This window comes from Periplaneta americana, chromosome 11 (assembly GCF_040183065.1).
Source record: "Periplaneta americana isolate PAMFEO1 chromosome 11, P.americana_PAMFEO1_priV1, whole genome shotgun sequence".
NCBI lineage: Eukaryota > Metazoa > Arthropoda > Insecta > Blattodea > Blattidae > Periplaneta > Periplaneta americana.
In genome coordinates this window covers 16,380,711-16,395,789 of record NC_091127.1, presented here as the reverse complement: position 1 = coordinate 16,395,789, position 15,079 = coordinate 16,380,711, and the positions used below count along the sequence as shown (strand labels likewise).

The following is a 15,079-nucleotide window of genomic DNA, read 5'->3' as shown; positions in this document are numbered from 1 at the left end:
TCAACAATCGGATCATTAGAACACCCCTCAACACAACTAGATAATATATTAGACTCGTCCACACGACGCAGTGTAACCAGCGAATATGCTGGTGCAACAAGCGAATAGGGATTATAAAGAATGGACACTGAGCGAATTTTCCTGTGTTTTTTTTCTCTGTGCGCCAGCGTCTAGTTCTACTTTCAAGCGTTAGAGGTTAGTGTAATCGAGCATAGGCTAAGATAATAATTGAGAATAGAGTTGAGACACAGGATTCAAAATCGCCTACATTATTGCATAATCCAGTAACGCTTTGCTTTAAATAAATTCAAGTTAACAGCTTTTCCTTACTCATCAGTGACGAACTAGTTGTAATAATAATTGTTTATATTTCAGATATAATAAATTGTATTATAAAATAATATACTACATTATAAAATTAAGTATTGAATTCGTTTAATATTTGTATATAATATAATATATGTATATGGTTTTACTTCTCATAAGAGTTTTGTTTTTCCATTTTCAGCGCTATCACATCATTACATATTTTAATTGTTGTTGGGGTCAACGTCTCAACTCTCACGCGAGTTGTGTGGATATAAAGGGAAAAGTTGAGACGGTGTCGGGTGTAGTTCCCGGGTAGCTCAGTTGGGAGAGCGCTGGTACGTTCAACCAGAAGTCCCGGGATCGATACCCGGCCCCGGAACAATTTTTCCCTTGAAATTATTCAAGGAACTCTAGAGTCTAGACATTACAGTTAATGACGGATTTATTATTTTATGGATCCAATTTGTTTTATTTGAGTACATAATGTACCTAGATGTATTAATTATATGTGTTATATTTCCGCTGTGTCGACTGCTAGCTGGCGTGATGTCAGCGCCAACTCTAGGGAGAAAGCAGAATCACACGCTCTAGCTGCTTGAAGGTCATTGAAATCAGTCCGGCTACATCAAAGGTACCGACGCGAAGTTACCATTCTTTATAATCCCTATTCGCTGGTGCAACCATCTGGTACATATCTAAGTAATTCATTTACATGCACAGAAAAGGTTTCTGTTGATATATTTTCATGTTTGTGGCTTACGTAATTACAAAAGCGTAAAGTTCCATTTTCTGTATCTTTATCTCACTCTTGCATTAAGTTTACGCAATTTTTATCGACTCACTCTTCCGCTTAGACGTATTTACGTCAAAAAGAAAACAAGAATGGAAAGAAATACCAAAAGAAAAAGTAACTTTTAAATAAATGAAAATGTATAAACACCACTACAGCGCCTTCGTGGTTCTTTGACGGCACAATAACACAAGAAATACAACAGGGTACTTCACAGTCAAGAGCACCTCTTCCTCTACTGCTTTCCAAGTTGCAGCCAAGTTATGAAAGAATATAAAAGCAGCATTTTATTAATTGAATCACGTAGCAGCGTCGGACTCCGCTGCTCTGAACGTGGCCCCAGCGTCACGGCACACTCCGCTATCGGAAGGTTTCCTACGCGGTCCGGACAAATCGAGCTGCAAATTCACAACTCGCTCACGTGAGGTGATAAAGATCATGCAGTGTCGACACAAATGCTATGAGAAATTGCTCTCCTCTTCACTTATCTACTGTATTTTCTGATATGCACTCTCTGAATTCTCATATTACACCGGGAAACATAATTCTAGCCTTTGCGAAAGTAACAATTGTTTTGAGCCTTTTTTGCGTACATGGCGAAAATTAACTTACTTACAGTTTTTTAGTGAACCCGGAGGTTCATTGCCGCCCTCACATAAGCCCGTCATCAATCCCTATCCTGAGCAAGATTAATCCAGTCTCTACCATATATCCCACCTCCCTCAAATCCATTTTAATACTATCCTCCCATCTACGTCTCGGCCTCTCCAAAGGTCTTCTTCTCTCTGGCTTCCCAACTAACACTCTATATGCATTTCTGGATTCGCCCATACGTGCTACATGCCCTGCCCTTCTCAAACGTCTGGATTTAATGTTCCTAATTATGTCAGGTGAAGAATACAATGCGTGCAGTTCTGCGTTGTGTAACTTTCTCCATTCTCCTGTAACTTCATCCCTCTTAGCCCCAAATATTTTCCTAAGCACTTTGTTCTCAAACACTCTTAACCTCTGTTCCTCCCTGGAAAGTGAGAGTCCAATTTTCACAATCATACACAACAACCGGTAATATAACTATTTTATAAATTACAACTTTCAGATCTTTTCACAGCAGACTAGATGAAAAAATCTTCTCAACCGAATAATGACACGCATTTCCCAAATTTATTCTGTTTTTAATTTCCTCCCGAGTACCATTTCTATTTTTTACTGTTGCTCCAAGATATTTAAATTTTTCCAGCTCTTCAGTGGATAAATTTCCTATTTTTATATTTCCATTTCGTATTATGTTCTGGTCACGAGACGTAATCGTATACTTTTTCTTTTAGGAATTTACTTTCAAACCGTCCACACCTGTGGAGTAACGGTTAGTGCGTCTGGCCGAGAAACCAGGTGGCCCGGGTACGATTCCCGATCGGGGCAAGTTACCTAGTTGAGGGTTTTCCGGGGTTTTCCCTCAACCCAATATGAGCAAATGCTGGGTAACTTTCGGTGTTGGACCTTGGATTCATTTCACCGGTATTAACACCTTCATCCCATTCAGATGCTAAATAACCTAATATGTTAATAAAGCGTCGTAAAATAATCTACTCAAATAAAATAAAATGTAGTTTCAAACTTATCTCTTCATTTGCTTCAAGTAAAATGCTATTGTTTTCCCTAATAATGTGTGGATTTTCTCCTAACATATTCACGTCATCCGTATAAACAAGCAGTTGATGCAACCCGTTCAATTCCAAAATTCTTTTTAAGGTATTGATATTTACTATCTTTTGCATAGATCTAATAGCAAAACATGCTGAATTTAGTTTGGGGGTAATTTCTTTAACACATTATCGAATTTTAAGCCAAGAAATTTGGTTGTTGTTGTATATCTGGTTTTCTTAAATTAGAATAAAACGTAATTTATAATTGTGACACGGTAGTTTTGGGATTTTTTCCTTCCGTTCTTGAAGAAAACTACTATTTTAAACATCTTTCCCAACTTTGTTTCCCCGTACTACAGTAGGTATATAAAGAAAGTAGTACGTATAGTGGTAATGAAGAATCTCCTTTCAGATTTCAATGTGTGGAAACATTTTGAAGTTCTCCGAACACCAATCCAGTATTTCCTCCATGTCAAGGTGAGTCAGTGATGGAATCTTCTAATATTTATAACTCAGTTTTGCGCTTATTTCTGGTTTTACAGCCCCGGGTACGCCTTGTCTAAGTAAATGTCTGGATTTAACCTGCCATAACACAGCCGTACGTCGTAAATGCTGTGAGGTGTAGAAATGAAACGCCCGGCCTTTGCCTCCACTTACAGTATCGTCAAAGCCACGATAAGTATTTGGATGTAAGAGTGTCGAAGTTTTAACGTCGGCAGATTTCGTTATCTACCGTAACACAAACTATCCTTTACTTTTTAACTTTGCTCTAGAGTATGCCATTAGGAAAGTCCAGGATAACAGAGAGGCTTTGGAATTGAACGGGTTACATCAGCTGCTTGTCTATGCGCGGATGACATGAATATGTTAGGAGAAAATCCACAAACGATTAGGGAAAATACGGGAATTTTACTTGAAGCAAATAAAGAAATAGGTTTGGAAGTAAATCCCGAAAAGACAAAGTATAAGATTATGTCTCGTGACGAGAATATTGTACGAAATGGAACTATAATAATTGGAAATTTATCCTTTGAAGAGGTGGAGAAGTTCAAATATCTTGGAGCAACAGTAACAAATATAAATGATATTCGGGAGGAAATTAAACGCAGAATAAATATTGCAAATGCCTATTATTATTCGGTTGAGAAGCTTTTATCATCCAGTCTGCTGTCAAAAAATCTGAACGTTAGAATTTATAAAACAGTTATATTACCGGTTGTTCTTTATGGTTGTGAAACTTGGACTCTCACTTTGAGAGAGGAATATAGGTTAAGGGTGTTTGAGAATAAGGTGCTTAGAAAAATATTTGGGGCTAAGAGGGATGAAGTTACAGGAGAATGGAGAACATTACATAACACAGAACTGCACGCATTGTATTCTTCACCTGACATAATTAGGAACATTAGATCCAGACGTTTGAGATGGGCAGGGCATGTAGCACGTATAGGCGAATCCAGAACTGCATATATAGTGTTAGTTGGGAGGCCTGAGGGAAAAAGGCCTTTGGGGAGGCCGAGACGTAGGTGGGAAGATAATATTAAAATAGATTTGAGGGAGGTGGGATATGATGATAGAGACTGGATTAATCTTGCTCAGGATAGGGACCGATGGCGGGCTTATGTGAGGGCGGCAATGAACCTGCGGGTTCCTTAAAAGCCAGTAAGTAAGTAACACAAACTATAAATTACTAGTGTTCATCAGAAACCCATATAGTAGCTGTATGTGGCCGTTCGGTTTCGCGGAGTTTAGCGATCTGGCCTCCAATCTCCGTTTCGTCACTATGGCTCTATCCAGAATATCTCTAGTGTCAGATAATTGGTTCAGTTTTAAGTTGGATACTCTAGCTCGTAAGGATATTCTCAGATATCTTCTCTCCATTTTCCGGTGACATATCTGAATGATATTTTCTTGTTTCTCAGTGGATGCCCAAGTTTAGCAGCAGTAACACTTACTTACTTACTTACTGGCTTTCAAGGAACCCGCAGGTTCATTGCCGCCCTAACATAAGCCCGCCATTGCTCCCTATCCAGAGCAAGATTAATCCATTGTCTATCATCATATCCCACCTCCCTCAAATCCATTTTAATATTACCTTCCCATCTACGTCTCGGCCTCCCTAAAGGTCTTTTTCTCTCCAGCCTCCCAACTAAAACTTTATATGCATTTCTGGATTCGCCCGTACGTGGTACATGCCCTGCCCATCTCAAACTTCTGGATTTAATGTTCCTAATTATGTCTGGTGAAGAATACAATGCGTGCAGTTCTGTGTTGTGTAACTTTCTCCATTCTCCTGTAACTTCATCCCTCTTAGCCCCAAATATTTTCCTAAGTAACTTATTCTCAAACACCCTTAACCTATGTTCCTCTCTCAAAGTGAGAGTCCAAGTTTCATAACCATTAAGAACAACCGGTAATATATCTGTTTTATAAATTCTAACTTTCAGATTTTTTGACAGCAGACTGGATGATAAAAGCTTCTCAACCGAATAATAACAGGCATTTCCCATATTTATTCTGTGTTTAATTTCCTCCCAAGTATGATTTAGATTTGTTACTGTTGCTCCAAGATATTTGAACTTCTCCACCTCTTCAAAAGATAAATTTCCAATTTTTATATTTCCATTTCGTACAATATTCTCGTCACGAGACATAATCATATAGCAGCAGTAACACGCTGTATTAAATTTATTTTTTTATTTATTTACATTTATGTTATAAATAATTATAGGCCTAGTAATAATAATAATAATAATAATAATAATAATAATAATTATAATTATAATTATAATTTATTGCTAGAACAAAGATAAATTACATATTTTTTTACATATAAAAATTACGCAATCATTCCCGAAAAGAGTACAGTATATACTCGTACCAGAGGCCACAAACTTACAGCTGGGTCAATCCATGCAAAAAAAAAAAGGATGCTTTTGAACCATGATGTCCCAAAAGTTAAAAATATTGTAGTAGGTTATTTTGTAAGTTCTAAATATTAATTTCACGCAATATTATATTTAGGCCTATATCCTTCATAGTTTGGTACCAATTCAGCATTTAAAATATTGGTCTAGAAAAGAATACGGTTTCAATCATTGAAGTTTTCTTACTATGTATAAGAAGATGGAAAAGTGACTTCAATGCAATTCGAAAGAGGAGAGCCTTGTTTATAAATTCCTTCAAAATGAAAAAAAAAAGTATAATTTTTTAAGTAGTTACCCGCCGTAAAATAATTAAAAATATATATAGAACACAAAAGGCAATTCATTTTTACACACGAAAAAACATGTGTTTAATTCTTTAGAGTATATTGATTCCAGTGTGAAAATTTCATAGTATTGACTTAAATATGAAGTCACTTTTTTAATAAAAATAACTCACCTGAACAAAAGAGCTCAGCAGGTAGGCTCTCCCGTCGTACAGAATGTTGCGCGATCAAGGTCAGGGAGACGCACGTTTGAGATTACTCATCGTTATGAAGTCTCGCGACCGCCACACATAGCAACCGATCATCAACCGTCGGAACAAAAATTAATAATTTTATTAATTTAATTATTCATAGGTTTTTAGAGATAACGTCATAAAACTTGAGAGATGGATTAAGAATAAGATTTTCTTCAATACGAATGAAATTTGAATATAAAACTATTTCTTTTTTTTTTCAAGGAAGTGTTTTTACAGAGGTGTGAAAATTATTAGAATAATCTTAATTTTAAAGGTTTTTTAATAGTTCCTTCACAAATATTCATTGAATTGATGAATATTGGTATATAATATTACTATACTGATGTAGGATATATTTACTACTAACAATGCCGCAATGCATTGTTGTACATTGGTATTTTTCTTATTTTACAATTGTTATGGGAATTCAGAAATTATTATATTATGTTGGCGGAATTGGAAACATCAAAAATTAATTAAGAAATGCTTTAAACAAATTGTTCTTTGCGTTTACATTGTTGTGAAGGTTCAGATGAACGTATACATCTGTTTTGTGCATATAATTTTTTATGTTTCCAATTCCGCCAGCATAATATAATAATTTCTGAATTCCCATACCAATTGTAAAATAAGAAAAATACCAATGTACAACAATGCTTTCCGGCATTGTTAGTAGTAAATATATCCTAAATCAGTATAGTAATATATACCAATATTCATCAATTCAATTAATATTTGTTAAGAAACTATTAAAAAACCTTTAAAATTAAAATTATTCTAATAATTTTCACACTTCTGTATGAGCGTCCCTTAATATTATTCGAATTAGTCTTTAAGGTATTAAAACATGGTTGTTCAGGTTTACAATGGCGTCTCTTTAGTTTCGATGACACTTCACATAGGGTGCCTAGAATATTTCAAATTATGGATAGCATGTAACTGCCACCCATTTTTCAGTCATACGTATGACTAAAATATTAATGATACGGCGGTCATACTTCGCAGTTTAATTTATTTTCATAATAACATTATTATATTAAAAGCCCCAAAAAAAATTCATGACATCACTGGCATATTCTTAAAATTTTGTATGGAATGACCCAGCTTACTTACGTAAATATCACATAAGACAGGAGATTCCTTGCTAGTATGCGAGATAGCGAGTGCCTTTCAAGATTTCTCCCGTTTCCATAGTGACGCATATGTAAATCCTTTTGCATCGGAATTGAAGAAACTCCAATCGACACGCTTTGCGCTAGGCACATCATCAACTTGATGAGTAAGGCGGGTTGCCAGCAGAGAGACAGAAAGGGAGGGGAGAACACAAGGCGTTGGAAGCGTTAGAACTTCTGTTCTCAACTATGTGGCTGAGATTGCAATAACTTTTAAAATCTTTATGAAAGTGCAAACTTTTTGAACTTCATTGTTTTTTTCGCCTGAAGATCGATAGATCATCCAATTTATTAAAAATTAAAGACCAGTAAATTATTAAAGAACGCGAACTTCAAAATAACTGAAGTGTTGAAGTAAATGATGAAGTCCTTGGATTGAAGACTAAACTTGCTCCGTAACAACTTAAACAAGAGTTTAAGAAAGCTGACTAAAACTAGCTTATATACGGAAATTCTCTTTAGCCCAGAGGGAGATATGGGAGTGTTTATCGGCATAACTACCCACACTTTTATGTAATTATAAAATGTTAGAATTTTAGGCCCTTAAAAACCAACTTCTAGGCACTTAAATAGGCTTTAGAATTATCTATTGTTTCTTAAGTTAGAATGGTAGAATATGTGATTGAAATAAGTTAAAAACATGTTAAACACGTGGGTTTCTTTAAGTTTACATACAGGGCTAGTTAAAAGTCCCGCACCACCTAAATAACTTTTGAAGCATACGGTTCAATGATATGAAACTTGGTATGTGAGGATAACCATATACTAAGAACTCAATAATGGTATTACCGATTTTTTATACTTCCATTTTAACCGGAAGTATCTCCAACTCTGTTATTTTAAATGGAACACTCAATATATATTTTTATTTTTGAATAGAGCTCATTAAGAGCTTTTCAAAAAGTACATACACTTGATACTTCTCTACAAATTCAGTGTTGCTAAGTCAAGAAAACAGAAAAGTATAACGAATAATAAAATACTCCTTCCTTAACAAAAAAAAAAAAAACAAAGCTAGCTCACCTTCTAAATTATGTGCTCAAATTGGTAGCCCTCAGCTGCTTTACAATGTATCACTCGATCATAGAAACCATTTAAGGAATGAATTAACCAGGCTTTAGGAATATCTTGCACCATTTCCATTTTTATTTAGCAACACTGAATTTGTATAGAAGGATCAAGTGTGGGTACTTTCTGAAAACCTCTTAATAATTACTATTCAAAAATAAAATAATATATTGGGTGTTCCATTTAAAATAAGAGAGTTGGAGTTGCTTCCCGTTAAACCGGAAGTAGAAAAAACTCGGTAATACCATTATTGAGTTCATAGCATATGGTTATCCTCACATACCAAGTTTCATATCACTGAACCGTATGCTTCAAAAGTTATTTAGGTGGTGCGTTTATTATTTTAATATTCCATACACTTTTCTGTTTTCTTGATTTAGTAACACTGAATTTGTACAGAAGTATCAAGTGTGGGTACTTTCTGAAAAGCTCTTAATGAATGCTATTCAAAAATAAAATAATATATTGGGTGTTCCATTTAAAATAAGAGAGTTGGAGTTGCTTCCCGTTAAACCCTAAGTAGAAAAAACTCGGTAATACCATTATTAAGTTCTTAGTATACGGTTATCCTCACATACCAAGTTTCATGTCACTGAACCACATGCTTCAAAAGTTATTTAGGTGGTGCGGGACTTTTAACTAACCCTGTATATACAGATCTTCTATATTATCAGAATTTTCGCTTAAATCCCATGCACGGATCTTTTGACCGTACGTGCTGTGTAAAACAAGTCCTACTTTGTTGGTGTCATCCCCCTCACCTATGATCAGATCCAACCACTCTCTAAAAGAACACAGATTAAAATGACACAACAAAACACATTGTATAATATATCCTAACCTAAAACAGGCATAAAAGTATATAACTGAGTAGTTACCATTATCCCTTCGTCAGTTCGCATCACAAACTTTAACAGCTGAAGTTTTAATCTGTATCGCTTCCAAGAGGAACAATCCAGTTTTTTGTCCGCATTCTCTATTCCCCATGAGGTCAAGACATTCAAGCGAACTCCTATTCTGACTTAACATCGAGAGTGGTAGATATTTTCTCCGGATATGTTCCGATTCGACACACAGTAACAAAATATACTTATAGGAATCCTTTTCTTTGCAAAGCGGACAAAGACGCTCCACTTCTTCGTTGACAATTTCATTACCCTTCCATGCCCCCAATCTTAGCCACGCTAAACCTGCTCTGCTGTCTTTGTTACAAGAATTTTGTAGTCACACCTCCCCCACTTAAGCATGAGATTTGATTGTAAATGTAGTGAGAAGTTTTCCGAACATTGTAGCTCAATCTCTTGTCTCTCGAGATCATTTGAAAGCATTTCACTTTTTTTTTTTTTTTTTTTTTTTTTTTTTTTTTTTTTTTTTTTTTTTTTTTTTTTTTTCCACGATTTCGCGAGTCGGGAAATTTCCGGGTCATTATTCATAGCAGTTGCTGAAAATGTTTTCTAGATTTCTGACACTTCCTCATAACGTTCGAAATTACACAATGGAGTTCTACAGAACTTGAAAAAGAAGTTCCTCCACTAATATTACATTTCTGTAATAAAGTACATACAAATAGCCGCCGAAGGTTCATTGCCGCCCTCACATAAGCCTGCCATCGGTCCCTATCCTGTGCAAGATTAATCCACTCTCTATCATCATATCCCATCTTCCTCAAATCCATTTAATATTATCCTCCCATCTACGTCTCGGCCTCTACAAAGGTATTTTCCCTCAGGACTCCCAACTAACACTCTATATGCATTTCTGGATTCGCCCATACGTGCTACATGCCCTGCCCATCTCAAACGTCAGGATTTAATGTTCCTAATTATGTCAGGTGAAGAATACAATGCGTGAAGTTCTGCGTTGTGTAACTTTCTCCATTCTCCTGTAACTTCATCCCTCTTAGCCCCAGATATTTTCCTAAGAATCTTATTCTCAAACACCCTTAATCTCTGTTCTTCTCTCAAAGTGAGAGTCCAAGTTTCACAGCCATACAGAACAACCGGTAATATAACTGTTTTATAAATTCTAACTTTCAGATTTTTTGACAGCAGACTAGATGACAAAAGTTTCTCAACCGAATAATAACACGCATTTCCCATATTTATTCAGCGTTTAATTTTCTCTCGGGTGTCATTCATATTTGTTACTGTTTCTCCAAGATATTTGAATTTTTCCACCTCTTCGAAGGATAAATCTCCAATTTTTATATTTCCCTTTCGTACAATATTCTGGTCACGAGAGATAATCATATACTTTGTCTTTTCGGGATTTACTTCCAAACCTATCGCTTTACTTGCTTCAAGTAAAATTTCCGTGTTTTCCCTAATCGTTTGTGGATAATAAAATAAAGTACATACAGTAAATTTAAATCGCAAGGCGTGAAATCGGGAGGAAGATTTACAATTTCGTTTTAATTCTTTTCTGTTACCACCAGACACAACTCTTTCAGTTTTCTTATTTAAAAAAAGAAAATATAATTCTGTTTTGAATATTCAATTGGCGATATCAGAAAATTTCTTGTGAAATATTATTTTCGTCTCCAAATAGCTCACTTTCTACATGATTTTACATTTGTTAAATCGTTATTCTAACGCGTGATCATAGTAACGTTTAACAATTGGCTGTCAGCAACTTATCAACAAGTTTTTCGCACAGAACTGATATAACATATCGTTCATATCATCTTGAAAAACATGTAGTTTAAAAATACGCCGATTTTCCGTGTACGCTGATAGGTGTACGGCATGTTTCACAAACGGAGGAAGGGTCTACACAGCTATGTTGCTACTATGAAGCTTAAATATTGCACTGTAGAGTACAGCACATCTTTCCTTCTTCAATTTATTTAGCTTAACACTCATGAAAATTATATTTTCGAGATTTAAGTTTTGTTTTGCCTTCAGTAAGGTGTCACCTAGTTTTCACACTCAGTTCTGAAACACCCTGTATACTGATTATATAGATTTCGGAGACCTAGTTCCAATCAGTCCAGATTGAAGTTGAAGATGTTATCTAGCTCCACACTCCAGTGACAAAGAACGGACACAATCTCCCCGCCCGCACAAAGAACAGTATGACAATACATACGTAAAAAAATTGACCACCAAGGGTTTCAGTACCCTCCGGCTCGCTATGACTAATAAAACTGTTATAGAACTTCAATTTTGTTCAGAAACTATCAAGAAAGAAGATGCAAATTAATCAGATTAGAATCCATTGTTAAATATAATGAAAAATATATTATCTTGCCTAACTTCAGACTTCATTTTTCTATCGAAAAAATAATAATGTTACAAAAGAGACTGAAAGAAGAATATTATAATCCGAGCTTCAATTATTTTTATAAGAAGCAAAGCCGCTACAATTATATCTGCTGCAGTTAAAAATTGACGATCAGTGTTCATCATGGCTAACCAGGCTGTAAGTCACCCTGCATAATAGAATGGTAGGCAATAATTTCGCTATATTTAAACGAACAAAAAAATAATAATAACAAGAAATCGACCACTACACCTAAACCACCTGCTATAATTTTTCGATGAATTTGAAAATAATCAAAAGTGATAAACATCAAGTAAAGAAGTATCTGTACTTACCTAGTCTTCCGTTTCACGTGACAACTCTCCCTTTGTCTCACAGAACACGACCTGTGAAGAGTAAAAATTAAAATTATACAAACTGCAAGTAATACTAATGAAGCAGTGTCAATTTTCTAAGAGATATCGGCAATACACTTATCAGTAGGGACCGGATTTTTATGTAATTACATATTATATTCCTTTCAACCTAACCGTACGGTATATAAATAACAAATCTTTGCAAATCTTGTAATTATCATTATTTAAGCAACCCGGAGGTTCATTGCCGCCCTCACATAAGCCCGCCATTGGTCCGTATCCTGAGCAAAATTAATCAATTCTCTATCATCATATCCCACCTCCCTCAAATCCATTTTAATATTATCTTCCCATCTACGTCTCGGCCTCCCTAAAGGTCTTTTTCCCTCCGGCCTCCAAACTAACACTCTATATGCATTTCTGGATTCGCCCATACGTGCTACATGCCCTGCCTATCTCAAACGTCTGGATTTAATGTTCCTAATTATGCCAGGTGAACAATAGAATGCGTGCAGTTCTGTGTTCTATAGCTTTCTCCATTCTCCTGTAACTTCATACCTCTTAGCCCCAAATATTTTCCTAAGAATCTTATTCTCAAACATCCGTAGTCTCTGTTCCTCTCTCAAAGTGAGAATCCAAGTTTCACAACCATACAGAACAACCGGTAATATAACTGTTTTATAAATTCCAACTTTCAGATTTTTCGACAGCAGACTGGATGATAAAAGTTTCTCAACCGAATAATAACAGGCATTTCCCATATTTATTCTGTGTTTAATTTCCTCCCGAGTATCATTTATGTTTGTTATTGTTGCTCCCAGATATTTGAACTTCTCCACCTCTTCAAAAGATAAATTTCCAATTTTTATATTTCCATTTCGTACAATATTCTCGTCACGAGACATAATCATATACTTTGTCTTTTCGGGATTTACTTCCAAACCTATCTCTTTACTTGCTTCCAGTAAAATTCCCGTGTTTTCCCTAATCGTTTGTGGATTTTCTCTTAACATATTCACGTCATCTGCATTGACAAGCAGCTGATGTAATTCCAAACCCTCTCTGTTATCCTGGACTTTTCTAATGGCATAATCTAGAGCAAAGTTAAAAAGGAAAGGTGATAGTGCATCTCCTTGCTTTAGCCCACAGTAAATTGGAAACGCATCTGACAGAAACTGACCTATACGAACTCTGCTGTACGTTTCACTTAGACACATTTTAATTAACCGAACTAGTTTCTTGGGAATACCAAATTCAATAAGAATATCATATAAAACTTCTCTCTTAACCCAGTCATATGCCTTTTTGAAATCTATGTAATTACCATTAAAATATTAAAATTTTATACTACATATTTTTACATATTTACCCCATAGTACATATTATGGCTTGATATTACATAAATCTACATATTTAAGGTTTTATTCATTTTTACTTGTCTATTCTCTAAAAGGGAGAAAAAAATTCAGCTGGGGAAGTAGCGTTGCCTTCTTGCGGTGGAGTGGGACGAGGACGACATGATTTGTCTCGAACTATAATTGTTCTACACACGTTTTAACAAGCCGTTCTCATGCAATTTGTAACCTTACTCATCCTCTTCCTAATCCTTCCAGGGTAAACCCGTGTCAAGTTTGACAATAAAGTAGCCGAATTTTGAAAAGAAGATGGAGTAAAGGAACAAACTGGAAAGATGTTGAAAGATTAAAATAAATAGCTTTTCAAGTTATTGCTTGCATCTTTACTTTAAATTTAGTAGACATATTAGGAAATGGAATTTTCCGAGGAATTAGGAAGTATGGTTCTCGGCTGGAATAATCCTAAATGAGACAGGAATGCCACTTTTAAAACAACAGTTTGTAAATGCCTATAGTTTGAGGTTTTAGTAGGTACAGTACTTTGTTTTTTACAGGGAGCAGCTAAAATGCATGTGTCCCACATCTCCTCTCATTTTCTCCTAATCCAGTAAAGCGAAACAGTGCTTGCAGTACTGTTGTGTCATTCATTTCACTCAGTTCTCTAGTTTTAGTACTTACAGTATAAGTGCAAATGAGTTTATCTACTGCTTTTAACTATCTAAAATGGCCCTGTATCTTCAACCATAATGACAAAAATAAAATCATGGATTGCGATGGATGAAGCTTTTACTACAAATGGAAAAATAGTAATGTGGCAAGTGTGCGGTAAAAAAGTTGGGTACTCTATGAAATCACAACTGGAGAGTCTTGCCTATCCTATACCTACCAGATATCGATATTAAATATTTTCATGATTTTACATATTTTGGTTCATATTGAGCTCATTTTTCTTACATAAACATGTACATATTTCATATCTTGATATTACATAAAAATCCTGTCCCTACTCATCAGTACTTCACATCATCGAGAGATGAATGTGTAAGTATTGTTCTGTACAAGTTGCAGTGTCCAGTCGATCAGTCCTAGTGAAATGGAGGAGTACACGAGAGTGGAATAAGCAGACCTGATTTTCGAATACGGATGGGCCAATGGGAACAGTAGATAAGCTCACAGATTGTGTTGGTGCAAGTACCCACGTAGGAGAACATCCGGCCCATACCATTTTTCCACGACTGTTCCATAAGTTAAGGGAAGGAGGGCACGTGGTGCCAAATTACAATTCCATTTTCACACAATTATTTTTGCTTATAACTTTCGACTCAGTCATTTCCGAAACATGGTTCCTTATCTCAAATTGATACATGTGCCCTTCGCTATCATCCCTGAAAGTTTGTAACATCTCTTCGGAAACACCCTGTATACACTGAAATAAAGTATTTCCTTAATTATGTGTTATCCTTCGTACTTAATTATCTCATTAACAATACTGTCAATTCCCGGACACTTTTATTCGGTGTTCATTATCTTCTGTCTCCTTGTGTCTTACAAGATATATATATATATATATATATATATATATATATATATATATATATATACAGGGACATCATTTTATTTTTACTTCAATTTTTATTGTGCCTGAGTTTTTGACTGTACTTCACTCCCACCCCTTCTACTA

At 35.4% G+C, this 15,079-nt stretch overlaps 1 protein-coding gene across 4 annotated transcripts in view; it reads right to left on the bottom strand.

The window, feature by feature from the left end:
• Nucleotides 1–15,079, bottom strand: part of LOC138708851 (calcitonin gene-related peptide type 1 receptor-like) — a 687,365-nt gene that overhangs the window by 544,616 nt on the left and 127,670 nt on the right. For all 4 annotated transcript variants that reach the window (XM_069839100.1, XM_069839103.1, XM_069839099.1 and 1 more), the window contains exon 2: nt 12,023–12,073. The gene's annotated coding sequence lies outside the window, so the exon portion shown is untranslated. The remainder of the gene's footprint in view (nt 1–12,022; nt 12,074–15,079) is intronic.